Genomic DNA, 13,536 nt, shown 5'->3' with positions numbered 1-13,536 from the left:
ACCTCAACATCATGAGCTTCTGTGAGGGAGGTACCACATGCTTAGCTAGATAAGATTGGGGGCAGGGGGACCGCCGGCCCGGTGGGGGGGCCGATGGTCCCCTGCCCCCAATCGTACCTAGCTAGGTATGCGGTGCCTCTCGAGCAAAAGCTCATGATGTTATTCATTGTATGAAAAACATTAGAAAAGACTCTGTTTTCCTACATGAGAAAATTTCTAAATCTTCTTGTGCATGTGTGCCTTTCAAAACTCAAAGTCCTGACTCCTCACCCTCTTTTCTCACACAATTGTATCTTGATTGTAAGGAGAGGTTTTTACACATTTTTGAAATCAAGTTTATCCTCTTCAAAACGCAAGTCTATCTTCTCTGCATTTGAGAGCCTAGGGGAAGTGGAAACCAATGCTCCATCTAGTCATATTGCTCTCTACATATAGGGAGGCCCCCATGCCAATTTTTCATTGATCCCTTGGCCTCACATTACTCCCCCATTGGAGAAGTGTTTTTGTCCTCGTTTAACAAAAGTGCAGTATTTCTTCTTAAGAACACTAATGTTTTCTCAAGTGGCACCTTCTTCATGTCGCTCTTTTCACTTAACTAATGCTCGATGATGCACAAGATGATGAGTACGTAAATCGTAATATTCTAGAATGCACTCGGGTTCGTGCAACCGGGTTGGAGGTTCAATGAAATTGACCAAAACCTAATGATCGATTACTTTTTTGTCCCTATGTAAGCGTTTACGTAAACTACTTACATGAAAAATCGATAACTACAAGAGTGTGCAGGTAAACAAAGTTTGTAGGCTATATCCCATCTCACGTAAATATATTTAATGGGCCACAACATCTAGGAGATAACTTAGGTGTAGGGCCAGTTTTCAGACTTTCTGAACGCTCTAGAATACGTAAGAATACCTCTTCACCTTGTGTGGAAGTGACTTGCCGATGTTTCTCATCAGCATACGTATTGTATTTATGCTATGCTTGTCAAACATTTTGAGAAGCAATTTTTAGCATATCCGTATGATCTTAGATAAAGTCCTTAACTTGTTGAATTTTCTCTTAATAGCCAACCCCATCATAATTGGTGATCTAAGCTAAAAATCGTACATAAGCATAAATAGACTAAACCTAGTCATAGCATGCTTTGCACTATTCTAAGCAAACTCCAAAATAGGGAGATAACCTTCCCAATCAAATTGCTTCTTGCTAGTAGACGCTCTTGGCATATCCTCTAGCACCTGATTAACAGGTTACGTCTACCCATCCGTCTCTGAATTATTCTGAAGTACTAATATTGAGTTGTGTTCCCAATCCTTTAAAGAAAGCTTGTAGAAATGACTATTAAACTTGGGATCCTAGTCACAACATTTCTAGGCAATCCATATAACCTATACACATTGTCAACAAACAACCCGGCTACCTCTAGAGCTTTAATGGTAGACTTGGGTGGAATAAACTTACATGGTCTAGTCAATCTATTTACAATCACCCATATGGAGTCATGACCATGTACGCATGACTTGTGCGGTGGTTGGTAGAGCCACAATAAAACCCATAGAGATACCTATTTATGGTTGCAAATTTCCAAAGGATGCAAGAGACCTCCTGCCTTTAAGCTCTCTACATTATTAAGTTGACAATTTTGGCAATGCAAGACATAGCCTTGAAGAGGACCATGTAAGTGTAGCCAATAAAATTGTCATCATACGAGCGCATAAATCTTCCTTATGCATGGGTTTCCTACACTTGGACTATCACGACATTCATAAAGAATTGGGCATCGAATGTTTGTGTCCATTGCTACACAAACTTGCCCCTTGGGGTTGTGGAGTAGGTATCCATCATCAATATAAAAGCAAGCCTTGCTTAGTAACCGACAAATTTTGGTCACTGAAATTGGGTGAACTATCTTGTTACTAGGTTGCAACAAGCTATGGGCAACCGTGCTTTGCAAGCCAAAGTTATCCAACAACTTCGTGCTTATGGGATTTCCCTACCTCTCCAAGAGGAGAGAGAGCTTAGGAAGCCTCTTCTAGACACTTCCAAAAGAAGACTCTCTCCTGTGAGAGAAGACGAGGAATCCAATGAACAAGAAAGAAGTAAATCTCCGAATTCCTTTGAAGATGTGGCTCCACAAAGATGGCGGTCTCGACGATCTCCAATTCCTCCCAAGAGGAAAAGATTGCCCTATAGTCCTTCTCCTCATCACTTCAAAAGGGAAGAGAGGAATCAAACAAAGAGAAAGGCAAAAGAATGGACGCCCTCTTCTCCATCTTCCTCCTCTTCTAATGAAAGCGGCTGTTTTTCTTCTAGAGAATACAAGAGGGGAGGACATCGCAAATCCTATTATGCTTGTAAAAGGTCCTACAAGCTTAAGAAGTTCAAGGAGGGAGGAAAGAGCATCTCTGTTCTCACCTATGATGGCACCTTTGGTGCTACCGACAACATTTTGGCCTTCATCCAGCAATTTGATGCGGCCTTTGGAGACGGAGGCTTCACAAAGTCCTTCAAGCTACGTCGTGTAGTTACGCACTTCCAAAAATCTGCTCGACAATGGTGGGCTAGCCTTCGTGGCAATGGTGAAGCTCCAAAAACATGGAAAACTCTACGATTTTCCATCATGAAGCAATTCCTTTATATTTGGCATCTCTTGAAATTCCTTGCAAGCGATGCCAAATATAAAGTGCTCACCGAATGGCGGAGTTTGAAGCTACTCTCCAACGAGTCTATCCACAAATATGTGGACAAGTTTTGGGATTTACATCTCAAAGCTACACTCTTCCAAAGATAGACTTTGTCGAGCAAAATAATAATTTTGTGCGGGATTATCTGAAGGAATGGCCGAGTGTGTCAACTCACAACGGCCTACTACTATCACCAAAGTCATCCACCAACAAGGGGCTAAAAGGAATGCCAAGCCCATGGAAACAAAGACCAAAATGACTCAAGAGGGAAGAACAATGCTCAAAGTTCCAAGGCAATTCCAACAACAATAAGTCGAAGGAGAAGTGAGTTTACAAAGGTAAAGATAAACTATCTCCTGAAGAGCTAGAGGCTTTTTGCAAGGACGGGAAGTTCCAAAAAAACTTTTGAGGCTTCCATTTGGCATCCTCTCTAGGGTGGCCCTTGAAATTCAAAAGGTAACGGTTATAAACCATGCCAGTGCGTGTAGTGATGGTCTCGTGATCAACTATTGTGTCAGGGATGAGTTGCTCTTCTTGGTCTACAAGGGAAGGTGCGGACTGATGGTGTGGATAGGGGATCCATTTAGGGCAAAGGGCCATGGGCTCTCCTATAATAGGTTGGCTGGGAGGAGGATCCGGCATTCAGTCTCCCCATGGTCTTTCACTGGTATCAGAGCTCGGTGGAGGAGAGCTATGGAGAAAGGGGAAGGTATTGCATGTTCGATGCATGGTGTTGCATGTGTGATCTCTCTCTCTCTCTCTCTCTCTCTCTCTCTCTCTCTCTCTCTCTCTCTCTCTCTCTCTCTCTCTCTCTCTCTCTCTCTCTCTCTCTACATGGCCGTGGGCAAGCTCCATGAGGAGAACCCTATGCCTTTCTTGATGCTACAGGGCGTGCATGGCCCCTTGGGTGGAAAAATAGTCTCTCGGCTACCCGCATATGAGGGACTACTAAGCAAGGACGGGCCTGACAAACACCCCTGCGGGAACGACCTCCTGCATGCAGCCAAGACTTGCACGATTTGAGCCACTGCTAGGCTCACTGAGGCCGTGTTGGGGAGAGGGTGAAAAGGCGTCACTGCGAGACTATGGTTATGCGCCACGCAACTGTGGTTATGGGCCACGTGCTACTTCATTGCCTGCCGCCATGGCTTCTAAGAAACAAAGCTCAATTTTTTAAAGTGTTTTAAATGACCACCCTAATTTGGGGGTGCCCCCACCCACTTAAGGGTTGAAGCCCACGACTAGGGTCGACAAGGCATGGTCTAAGACTAGCATGGCTAATAGCAAGGACCATGTAGAGTATCCATAGCCATGAACGACATGCAAAACACAGCCTGCAAGGGATGTAAAGCTGCACACCATCTCAAGGACGCCCAACAACCTGCCGATGCTAAAGCCATATCTTTTGGTATGGAGCAATTCCATATGCAAGTATTGGCAAGGCAAGGATTGGCAAGGTAGGTATTGGCAATTTCCGTATGCAGGTATTGGCAAGGCTTTGACTCAAGACAAGTTGCTCGAGGGAATTTCAGAGGTCACTAATAGCTTTCAATTTCACTTGTCACTTTCCTTCAGAACATATTGCATCAAGACACAAGCAAGGCTTGTGCAAACCGTGTTGTTATCAAATTTGAGCATGGCCTATCCACGACGTCAAACCCAGGTATGGTAGGCTCATGCCAAGGTTTGTGTTTAGCAAACTTTGGTTGCCCAAAGATCAATGATTGGTTTGACGACTAAAATCAAGCAAGGCTTGAGTGAGCAATGATCTCATCTAAAAACAAGGCTTCTTCCCATGCCTGGCAAAGGTCGGGACATGGTAGTGTTTGAGAATCTCGTAGAGATCAGCAAGGCATGTTGCTAGCCTTGATGAAGGAGGCGCAGGTACTCGATATGGCCGACCATTAACTACAATTTCAAGTAACTGTTTGACAAGTTCTCGGGCTTGACTGCTAGGCAAGTTGTGTGCCCATGATGCATTCTGATACGAATATGATCCACTCATTGTTGATAAGCATGATCTGATGAGTTTCTAAGATATCACGGGAGCACGGCTCTATCTACACAAACTTCCAGGATATAGTAAGCAAGCCAAGCTGGTTTTTACATCACACGAGGGTGTATATGATACATATGCTAATTCACTCGAGCACTATATATGGCTATGAGCCGGATTCCAGCAAACTACCAGAAACCTAGCCACAACTAGGTGACAAGGTTAGTACATTTTCAAGTTATGTTTGTTTTTGTCTATGTTTTACGTTTCATTTTGGGCGAGATCTCTTTGCTATGCAAAGCAAAGTGCTTGGGTAGACTCCATACGAAGCAACTGTGTAAAGCACACTGCTTTGCATGTCTTCATGTGAAGCACGGCTTTTCTTATGTGCCATATTATTATCGATTGACTTCGGATCAATGATAATAGCACACATATTTGGCACTATGTGGATATAAGCTCATAGTTTACGCAAGGGTGCACTGTGATGTATCCATGCCACTGTCATCGTGCAAGGCATGTATACCAAGGGCTCACATGGTTGAGACTGTCATTGCAGCCAAGGGCTTACTATTCTATTTGTTCCTATGTATGCACGGCATACTAGTCCGCTGGACGTATGACACTCCATCATTGTATACGCTTCCGCTATAACACTCAATACTCCGTCAAGGACAAGATAAGTCACTGATCTCTTACAACATTTTTTATGTTCTTCACCGGCAAAGTGCCGTATTTAAAGTCACCTTGGTACAATCACGATCACATACCAGGTAAGTTGGTCAAGATGTGACTTTGGTAACTCTCTCTACTAGGGTATGGTACAATTACACTGTTGTACGCTTATAGGATAAGCTATGACACATGCACAGTCTGCACTAGAATATTTGAAAAGGGCGTACAACACATTAGAATACAGGGATTTCCTCAAGGCAGCATTCTCTCTCTCTCTCTCTCTCTCTCTCTCTTTCCCACTTCTCTCCAAGAAAAGTGAAACTAGGCATGATGTTGTTGAAATCTTTTTATGTCAATACGGTAACAGTAAGGGCTAAGCGCCATCTATTGACACTTATATTGGAATGGCTAAGAGCCATCTTTTTGTAATCCATCAGTGATTGCTTTCAAGATCGACCAACTCTACTCAGTTGAGTACCCATCGCTTATAATGGACAAGCAAGGGTCTTGCCATTAGAGATTTTTTGGGCACTATTTTAGCACTACACACTTTACATGTGCCAGTCTAATTGATTTTTTGACCGTCTTAAACTCGTAAGAGCTTATCTCTACCAAGGTGTATGGATGAAGCCATCATTTTGACAGCACGGTTGTTCACACAAGACCACGATTATGGATTTTTGGGTGTCCAATTTCAGTGGAGCTCTTATTAGCACTAGGAGTGCCTATATGAGTACAATCTAGGGCAAGACCAAGAACGTGATTATTAATCACTAAGTAAGGGTTGATAGTCTATTCTTGGAACCTTAACACTTGCATTTTCAAGGAAAGAAGTCCACAAACTGCCAAGGGGTAGTGGAAATATTTCAACTTCCAAAGTAATGAAATGCCACGGGCAAACCCAAGGGGTCATGGACAAAGGCCACGGGCCGGCTGCTTGTTGAGCAGTTTTCATGCAACGTTTAACCAATGGGTTTGACACACCCAAGGTTACATGTGCAATACTACTTGCATTTCACTCATTTTTAATTAGTGTTCCTAGGCCTTTGCACGTGGGAAATTTGGGCAGGTTCTTTTCCCTCCAGATAAGTGCACACTATGCTCAACCTCCAGCGAGATGACAAGGTCATGTAAGAGCCAATAATTTTGGGCCGTTGTGTCCAAAATACATTTTTTGCATTATGCAGTTATGGACCCACTTGTAGGGTTTTATTTGACACACGTTATCACATGGGATACAACGTGGTCTAGGCACTCAAGGAGTTTAGTTTAGCCAGTGTGGAGCATGATTCATGAGGGTCCCTCTCACGCCCGGTGCATCGTGTTTGCAGTTACCTCCACTCATTAGTACATCTCGTGCTTGAAGGATGCTCTTTTTTTAGACATCCTAAGTTGAGACGTATTCCACATGTGGAGAATATCAGTCTCTGGGACAGACACTGGCGCCGCTACTTCAATTATGTGTCGCAACGATGTCCCTAGGTGATGGTCAAATCTGTTTTTTGGACCATTTTTAGCACGAATGTCATGAGCAATTTTGGTGGCCAGAAATTGTTGGATACTTCGAATGACTTGTTAAGGTACAAGTGCAGCTAAACAACATTACAGATGGTTGTTTATGCATATAGCAAGGCTATGAGTTGTTAATGAAAAGGTTTCATTGTTTGTACCTAGAAGTGATTACTGTTTCAATTTCTATTATGGTTTAAACGTTTCAACAAGGCTTGCAAATGATAGCTGCAAGTATTTAGTTTCTTTTCATAACTATTTACATTCCTTTTTAATGTGTGCTAGGAGCATCACATTCGCCATAAGTTTTGGCAAAGATGATCATAAATATACAGGTTCGGGTCTGTTTTTTGCTAAATGCATGCACACTAGGTGTTATGGGCCCTCGTGTTTAGCAAAGGCTGATTTGGAGCAACATGCATATTCATTACATCAGTTGCTTATGAAGCATTTTGCACTCTATGTGCAGTATCTCTACGAGATTACTTTTGGGTCTACCAATCACCAATAGAGTTCATTGCTCGGTTTGGGTGCTTGTGGATGTTCCAAGATAACCAAGATGGTTATTTAGGAAATTGTTGATTCATCAGCAAGGTTGTACGATATGGTGAACCCAGTTTACCAGTCATCTGGGAAGACTTTCTGTAAGTGGTTGGGGGAAGTACTTCACTCTTACTATTGCTATTCATCCCGCATTGGATGGAAAACTTACACGTATTCTTTGCTAAAGGATCTGCTAAGCGCATACGTTAGCACAACGCATTCTGAATGGGCAATTCTCTCCCTATTTTAGAATTTGCTTCGGTTAGGTTTTCAACTTTGAACACATGTCATGGTGGGGTTGGATACCGTTTCAATAGTTTCATAAGTCAAGGATTTAGTAGGTGTACTGACAAAGTATGTTGGCATGTAACCTACATTAGGGGTGAACATAGAGTTCTGTGTGTTCCAAAGTGTTTAGAAGTCTGACATGAGTACACTCCCTATTCTATCCTTTTGTAGCTATGAACTTTTCAAGATACTCACGCGAGTTGGACATCTTGCTCACAAATTCATGGAGAGTTGCGCCAAGGTTTTCTTGCATTATTCCAGTACCTTCAGAAAGTCTGAAAACTGGTTATGCCTTTAGACACCTCTTAGTTGTGGTTACTCTTTTAAAGTACTCAAGTGAGTTATAAATTGAGTTACCATTTAGATACAAGTGGTTGCAAAATCCATTAAAATCCATTAAAATGTGTTCCCAAGGTCTCTCAACAACGGGGAGAGGGTGTAAAAGCCCCAATTTCTTACCTGTAGCTGCTTTGATCTTTTGAAAAATCAAACAAGTTGAGACATACTGTTTAACATCAATTCTCATAGTAGGCCAATAGAAATCGCAACATAAATTTTGAAAAGTTGCAACAAACCCTCTATGTCCAGCATAGGGTGGTTTGTGCAATTCTTCAATAATTAATGTACAAAAAGGTTTAGTCACACACAATTTTTGTTTGAAATAAAGAAGTTTTCTTGAATAGTGTATTCAAGAAATGTGTGCACAAAATTGTCAATCATATGCAACGATGTCGTTTTGAATTCATCATCATGTGCATAAGTGTCAGGCATAGTGTCAAATAAAGTTTCCGTGATGGTTGATATTAAGTGAGGGTCTTCTACTCAAAGCATCAGCTATAACGTTTTCTTTACGAGTTTGGTATTGAATGTTGGGCTGAAAACTTCGAATTGTGGGACTATAGCAGAGATGTTGGAAAGGAACATATTAGATGACTTTAGCCTCAATGGGTTAGAAAGATTACTGATCAATAGAGCCCATGAATGGCTCACTAGGTGGTATCTATCAACAGGCTGTGAATCCAAGATCGAGTGGAAAGCTTGGCACTGGCATGCAAACATACACTTCCTTAAACCCCAAAAAAGGATGTGTATCTTGCCCTTATGGAATCATAGGATTGGTTGTCCCCGCTTAATGAACAATGGGGCAATAATTGGCCAGGGTGAAGGTGGGAGACGGTCATCAAGAACATATGGTGCCGTCAATGATCATATGGGATGAAGTTCTTCTTATGGAAGGTGCTATTGGGAGCCATGCCACTGGAGTGAAGGTCCTTGCCAGGGGAATTGGTCCATATAGATGCTCGCAATGTAGAACGGCTTGTGAAGACCTCTCTCACCTATTCAAGGAGTGTCTGATGATTTGTGGTCTTGTAGGCAAGATTTGCAAATGGGTCCAAAAGACCTGGAAAATAGGATTCTTCAAGAACAATCTCTTCTTGGGAGGGAGTACGTTCAAGAGCCATACACTGCTCATTGCTACACAAATCGTGAGGTATTGCTATTTTAAACACATTTGGAAGACAAGGACTGTCAGATCTTTGAGAACTCCCTAGAAGTAGCTAAGCTTGCGAAGATAGTCCAAGAAAGCAAGGCAACGATCATCACCATTGGAAAGCAAAGGAACTCAGAGGAGTGGAAGAGGACCCTTGGGGCCGCAATTATGGACGTGCAAAGGTGAAAGTGTGGGCTCATCTATGGTCATTAATCGAACTATATATGATTCGTTGAAGTGATCATGGCTCGTCACGAGCATGGCAAGAATATGTAATTTTTTGGATCTATCAATATAATTCACTCACCATTGTGAGTTTTGCGGGAAAAAAAAACCCCTTGGAGCTTCCATACTGAAACGATCCATTTGACGAGTAATTTGGGATTCAAAAAGGCATCAAACATACTACTAGCACGTACTCGATCTATTCTCAATTTATATATGGAATCTTCACTAGATTCCAAGCTCATAATGCACACACTAAGGTTTCCTAAAGATTCGTTTTGTTCAAGCGCCCATTCCCCCACAGACTCCTACCTACCCCGGTCATCACCCATCGTCGTGGTTCTCAAGAGCACGTTCCCCACAAACCCCCGGTTACTGCCATATTTGTGCCCTCCTTGCTGCACCATGTCCACCTCCCAAATAGTAGCCCCACTCCCCCCTGCACACTTCTCCTTGATGCAGACACAAGGAGAAACACACACACACACACACACACACCACCTTCCACTTCTCCAGATTCCAAAAAATTTAAATTAGCCCTTGCCCCCATGCTTGTCTTGTGATGCATGGTAGCACATGAGGTCACGCATGCAAGCTGCCGCAAGACATCATGCAAGAAGCTGAGACGAATGAGGCATAGCCCACAATGCATCATGGCAAAACGAGAGAGAGAGAGAGAGAGAGAGAGAGAGAGAGAGAGAGAGAGAGAGAGAGAGAGAGAGATGCCTCCATGGCCACCACCTCTGGCTCATCCTCCCTCCTTGCCAGATCCGTCCTTCGCTCCATTTCCTCTGCTTGTCATGCAGGCAACACGAAAAATATCTCTGGCTTTCTCTCTCTCTCTCTCTCTCTCTCTCTCTCTCTCTCTCTCTCTCTCTCTCTCTCTCTCTCTCTCTCTCTCTCTCTCTCTCTCATGCACGCTCTTCCTTCAACACCCCAACTCTCTCTTTGCTTCCCCTTTATCTTGCCATTTTTCTTTGGCATCTTCCCGGATTCTCACTAAACTAATGAACCCAAAATCTTTGTGACCTATTATAGTATACTCGCTCCATCTGACTCCATTAGGTGGAATATTCAACAATTCCAGCTTTGTGTTTACTCATCTTCAGTCGTTAAAACCACAAGCCATACTTTGGCTGCACATCAAAATTGGGCCTCTTGCCATAGATCTGCATCAACCGAGCTAACCACAGTGCCACAAGCGATTGGTTGCTGTGATGAGCACCACACAACAATTAAGAAAAAGCATGTGCTACCTTCCCCGCCGTCGCACGCTGCCTGTTATCCCCGCCATGTGCCACCATCTCTCTCAACATGCCTCCCCCCCCCCCCCCCCCGTGCCCCCCTTTTCCTTTCCTTTAGCTTTGTAGGAGCACCTCCTTTGATTTCACCAAAAGAAATGCGGGCAGTATGTCGGAGTATGTCGGTTCAATTTTGAAAGCATTTATTTAGGTAGAATCCGGGGAGACGCCTTTGTTTCAAGGGATATAAAACTAAAGCTAAGTGTTTTAGTTTGAATAGGAAAGCATGTGTGTGAGCAAGGGAGGACTCATTATTGCTAAGGGCAAATTTCCAAAATACCTCTCTAATTTGTGGAAATTCCCAAAATACCCTTCAAACTTTTCAAAATTGCAAAAATACCTCTTGTTGTGAGTAAATTTGTCCAAAAATAAAAAAAATTTGTGGCTTTTCATGAGAAGACTGATTGTGAAAGAAAATTCTCTCTCTCTCTCTCTCTCTCTCTCTCTCTCTCTCTCTCTCTCTCTCTCTCTCTCTGCCACATGCGTCTTGCCATCCACGCTTGACTTGTCTGTATGTTTTGAGCCTACAAGCGGTGGAAGGGCGCTTTACCAGGCACGGTAAGAGCCGTGATGAGGAAGTAGCCTAAACACACAACACTGTATGTGAGCTTCATTGCAATTTTGATGGTGCTAATTTGCCCATGGCAAGGGCAAGGGTGAGTGCAAGTTTGTATGCATGGAAAAAAGGGGTTTTTAGAGTTTTGTGCCTCTGGAGGGCGCTTGCAACGGAGCAAGGCAAAGGGGCGAGAGAAGGGGGTTGGACAGGGGCTTTGTAGAAGGGACATGGCAACACCATTTGCTTTAGAGTTCACTTGCACGGGGGTCGGACGTATATTTAGCGGGAGGAGGTCTGTAGGGGGTGATTATAGTTGAAAAGCGCAAGTCGCCTGCAACATAGAAGATGCCGAGTGCACCGGAGAGGTCTAGATAGGGGAATCCTAGGTGGAGCATTGTGCAATGGGCTGCGAGGAGCTTGGCAAGGCGTGGACAAGGGCTGTAGTGGATTGTCGATGGGCGGGGAGAGCTCGATAGTGCAGGAGTGCAGGAGGAAGGTGTAGGGAATGGTCCCCTGCTGACCATTCCCTATTTTCAGGGCGACCGCATGGCGATCGGCGGATGCCGGGAGCCATTGGCAGGAGCGCTGAAAACAGGGGACCATTCCCGGTCGTCAAAGGTCCAGGGCAAGGGAGACCAGACAGTGACGTGCGAACGCATTCCGCGCACTGAAAGCGACGTGTTGGGAAATTACGCACAGTGAAAGTGACATTGGAGATTACGGGGGCTGATGTGCATGCCAATCATTGGCTTTCAAGAAATATGTTACGCCTGCTGATGTGTCGATTATCCAGTGGCTTAGGCAAAAAATTATGGAGTTTAATCGCCAGTAAGTGTACGGTTCAAATGTGCAACCCCCTCCCCTGGACTTTGACGGGGGTGTGGAGCGTGCAAGACGCCACGCTTGCAGAAGGGGTGAAATAGAGGGGGAGAGAATTTGGAAAGATTCGCTTTAATAACGTGTATGTAGAGCCAGTAGTATGTATGTACAGACATACTACCATCATGGATCACAATAGAATCATTTCAGCAACCATAGTGAAACCAAGGAGTGTAAAATCCAAAATTATGCATCTTGCTCAATCAGTACTCTCTTAGATAAGTAGTACATTGTGACGTTAACTTCATGGGGAGCCTTGGTGTCTGCTCGTTTAAGTGGCTTTCCCAATTCCACTCCTCATTGAAAGGTTACATAGCTCTAATTGAGTTGTTGCACATATTGAGGCAGTGGTCACGTGATGCACACCTATGAGTTACTTTTTGCAATAATTGTGCGTTATGCATGTTTACAATTGCACAAGTTATCTATAAGGGGGAGGGATCCCCCCCCCCCTTCTCTCTTTCTCTCCTTCCTTCAAGTTAGGCCCCTCTCTCTCTCTCTCTCTCTCTCTCTCTCTCTCTCACTCACACACACACACACACACATAGGGGTGCTACCATCAAAGGCGATGCCTTTGTACTAGTTTGTCTTATATGCAAGTAGGCAAATCTTCTTACAACTTTGCTGGTTTTGACATAGTTGCACTAGTAACACATCTATACTATATATTAAGAAGACTGTTTTTCAGTGCCACGTGTCAAGGTTTGCTGCATCCGGTGAGTGAGGGGGAGAGAGAGAGGCTGCCGAAGACAGCCGGCCTTACTAGTTACTAATAAACGATGCATGCATGACAAACTTTCTAAACCTATCTTTTGCAAAAGTTACGATAGTAATTTGACCTTTTGGGAATACAAATTGTGTGAGAGATGTTGAAAATCACAAAGATTTGGGCTTTGACTCCAATGAAGGCTCCTTACTTCCATGCCGAGTTGGTGAGGTCAATTTATAGTATAACACTTGTGGACAGCCGCCACGCCAAGCTTCTTAAGTACCCCTCATTTCCAACCCATACATTTCCAATGTTATTTTTTTAATTTTATGAAGAGAGTGGAATAATTATATTGAGAAAGATAAAAAGAAAATTACATGGATCCCATAGGTAGAGGGTGGGATAGCCCCAATCATTTACAACTGGGCAACTCAGATGATGGAATCTCTCACAAGAAGATTTAGAAATATTCTCATGTAGGAAAACGGAGTCTTTTTTCAGTGTTTTTCATACCATGCATAACATCATGAGCTTCTGCTCGAGAGGCACCGCATACCTAGCTAGGTACAATTGGGGGCAGGGGACAGCCGGCCCCCCCACCGGGGCCGGCGGTCCCGTGTCCCCAATCGTACCTAGCTAGGTATGCCGTGCCTCCCTCACAGAAGCTCATGATGTT

The sequence above is a fragment of the Adiantum capillus-veneris genome, chromosome 21 (genome assembly GCF_014529385.1).
Source record: "Adiantum capillus-veneris isolate H3 chromosome 21, ASM1452938v2, whole genome shotgun sequence".
NCBI classification, from domain to species: Eukaryota; Viridiplantae; Streptophyta; class Polypodiopsida; order Polypodiales; family Pteridaceae; genus Adiantum; species Adiantum capillus-veneris.
The sequence above is the reverse complement of the archived record's forward strand: the minus strand, read 5'-3'. Positions refer to the sequence as shown.